The sequence below is a fragment of the Fistularia commersonii genome, chromosome 36 (genome assembly GCF_037954325.1).
Source record: "Fistularia commersonii isolate RoL2024-O1a breed Wild chromosome 36, RoL_Fcom_v1.0, whole genome shotgun sequence".
Classification (NCBI taxonomy): Eukaryota; Metazoa; Chordata; class Actinopteri; order Syngnathiformes; family Fistulariidae; genus Fistularia; species Fistularia commersonii.
The window spans coordinates 4,740,376-4,743,806 of NC_141319.1; the positions used below are offsets into that span (position 1 = coordinate 4,740,376).

At 46.1% G+C, this 3,431-nt stretch overlaps 1 long non-coding RNA gene across 1 annotated transcript; it reads left to right on the forward strand.

Moving 5' to 3' along the window:
* Nucleotides 1-492: 492 nt before the first annotated feature.
* LOC147213399 (uncharacterized) lies at nucleotides 493-3,084 on the forward strand. The gene is made up of 2 exons (XR_015104524.1): nucleotides 493-750; nucleotides 1,807-3,084. It is a non-coding gene; the product is annotated as an uncharacterized LOC147213399 (long non-coding RNA).
* Nucleotides 3,085-3,431: the final 347 nt, after the last annotated feature.

A 3,431-nucleotide genomic window follows, 5' to 3' on the forward strand; every position in this document is an offset into this window, starting at 1 on the left:
CCCTTCCCAGATGCACTCCACCGGGACGTGACGAGTGGACTCAGTAGTAAAAAATCTCAGTGAGGAGCGAAAGCCTCTCGGCGACAGGAAAATGGGAAAAACAAATAAATATGTATAGAAAAGCGACTCATCGAAAAAAACACAAAAAACGCGACGACGATTGCCGGGTCGCGCCGTGTTCCTTCAGCAAACAGTCACAAAGTCAAACCGGTCTCATCATCTTTGCACACAGTTCGAGAGCTGACTCGGATTTCAAGCGAAACACACACACACACACACACACACACACACGCATGCGCGCTTGACAGTATGATGATTTGTAGGGTCAAATATTCTGCGCGCCTTCCAGCTGGAGGACCAATAACGCTTTTTTCGGAGTGGCGGGTGCAGGGGAGCTCACACACCGGCAGTTTCAGTGCAATATCCGGCATCCTGATGAAGCGTGGAAGGCTCGGCAAACACCCGCAAGGGGAGGGGAAAATGACGAGTGACCTTTTTTTTTTTTTTTTTTTTTTTTTATAAATAGAACCGCGACAAAGCCAGCGCCGCGGTGACCGTAGCCCTCGGCGCATATATGGAAATGGAACCCGCTGTCCGTTTCTCTGAGCCGGGCCGCCGCTCACCTGTGGCGCCGCGGCGCCGGCGCCAGAAGGTCTGTCGCGAGGGGTCTCCGTTCCAACTCGCTGAAATATTCATCGGCGCGCCGAAGGTCCACCGGAGGAGGTGCGGCGCGTGCCAAGGACATGCCAGGTGGGTTCCTCCAACCCCTGTAACGACAAGGCCGCGCATTATCATTATTAGCATTATTAGCATATGCGGGTAATTTTTGTAGCACAGAGACGTGCAGAGATGATATTTGGACCATGACCGCGACACGGGGCAGCAATTATGCTCCACTCATTGGGGAATATTCCACATTTTCACTGGCAGCTATTCTGTATATGAGGTATTCCGATGGCACACATGCAAACTGAACAATACTGAGCCTTATCTCTGCACTTCCACCATACATTTATAAATATATACATATATATTTACATGCACACACTTACATATATATATATGTGCAAACATATAATTATCCATATGTACACATACAGGACTGTTCTTTTTCTTCTGTAATGCAATTAAAAAAAAAACCGAAATTACTTTTTCAGGATATTCTAATATTTTGAGATAGGATTTTTGAGTTTTCTTAAGATTGAAGCCACAATCAGCAATATTAAAATAATAAAAGGCTTGCAATATTTCAGTTGATTTGCAATGTATGATGTTTTTGTTTTTGTAAAAGCATTACAGAAGATATAGAACTTTTTCACAATATTCTAATTTTCTAAGACAGTCCTATATATATGTATATACTCACAATAATTACACACATATATATGCAACCACATAATTATACATTATATATATATATATATATATATATATCCCTACATATATATAAACAGATACATATATATATAAAAATATATATATATACGTGTGTGTGAGTTTGTGTGTATATATATCTATATCTATATATAGATATATGTACACGCACATATATATGGATAAATATGTATGAAAATATGTGCGATAGTATTGAAATACGTGCATATTCAACAATATTCGATCAAAACCTGGATAACTATTTGGCTTTGCCTTTATATGTCTGCTTGACTCCGTTCCATGTTTACATTTAATATTAAATGTATGTCTGTGTGTGTTTGTGTGTGTGTCTGTGTGTGTGTGTGTGTGTGTGTGTGTGTGTGTGTGTGTGTGTGCGTGTGCGTGTGTGTGTGTGTGCGTGCGCTGGAGCAGGATCACAGACCGGATATGTCACCGGATTCCAACGGATTTGACTTTGCCGTGACAATAAAGGTCTTCTATTATATTCTATTTTGAAAACAACACGGTTGGAAAGTCCTCGTCCGTCATGTTCAATCACACTGTGCATCGGTGTGACCCTGCAACTCGTGCACGGTTGAAATGATCGTCCAATTAAGAGTTAATATCCTTAACAGGTTATTTTTTTCAGTGAGCGATTCATTAAAATGAGCACGCGGAAGTCCTGAACCTAGTTTTGAAGCATCAGAGGTTCCCACCTGCCTTCCGGAGTATTTTCTCCTTCGCCATTCGGTTTTACCCGGCAACGACATCGCCTCGCCGTTTGAGCCCGAAAACCGGGCGGATTTTTCGACGATAAAACCTTTTGTTTTTCAAATCTGAATGGAAGGAGACACAAAAACGCACTGGAAGCTGTTTTGTATCCATCCTTGTTTGGACTACACGCCTTCCATCCACCTGTCTAAATGTTTACCTTCTTCCCTAATTTGTTCAGCTGTCTTATCATCTCGATTGACTCTCTTTAAACACACACACACACACACACACACACACACAAACACGATGCATCATTTGCAAAGTCGGGCACTCCGACGCGTTCGAAAAGGCGGGGTGGAATTCCTCCCGGTGGTTTCAGACAGAGCCGGCTCGACAGGAAACGTTAAATTCATGCTCTCCCTTTTCAAATCCGAGCGGACCGGCGCTTCGTGCGAAGCCGCACAGCGGCGGCCGCGAAGGAGGCGGAGGAGGGACGCCGTGAACATCTGGCGCCGGAGGAGCTCCATTATTACAGCTGGCGTGAGGAGGAGGCGAAACAGGCTTCATATATTTTCAGATTTCACCGACACAGAACATCCGATATCCCCCCCCGCACGATGAAAGCGGGTCCGTTTTATATAAAACAGGGGGGAAAACCTTCGCAAATGACTCGTGCGCTTCTGGCTCCTGAAACAATGGCGTCTTTTTAACCGAAAAAAATCGCGAGCGGACGATTTACGAGGCGGCCCAGAAAGACGCCGCCATCTTGAATGTGATTTCAGGTGAAGTTCCGCGACGGGCCTGTTTTCAATGCGAATGTTGTTTTTTTTTTTTTTTAGCCGCGGTTGCATTTTTTGGCGCGGTCGCGTTTTTTCTGCGCGCCCGTCCCCCCCCCCCCCCCCCCGCCGCCATGCTTTTTCACAGCGCAGCGCTCCTCCTCCCTCCTACGCCCGCCTTACGCTTGGCACCGCCAGCTGTTGAATGCATCAGACCCCCCCCCCCCCCCGAAATTGGCTCCTCAGCTGCCGCCTGACGGGCCGAGCAGCTGCCGAGGCCCCGGATCCGGGCGAGGTCGCGCCGCGCACCTCGGCGCCGCCGTCCCGTGATCGTTTCCTAAAAACAATTTCATCCGGGAGGAAATAACCCCCGGGCGATAACAAGCGAACATCTCGATTCATTAAATGGCGCGATGAACGTCTCCGGATACGTCAAATCGGTGCCGTTAAGTATCTGGGTTTTACTCAATTACTGCTCTGCTTATGGGATTAGCTGAACTTATAATCAGATTGATGTAATTACGCTCCGTGGAATTTGTCGCTCTTCCAATCCTGTTAGCGCTTTTG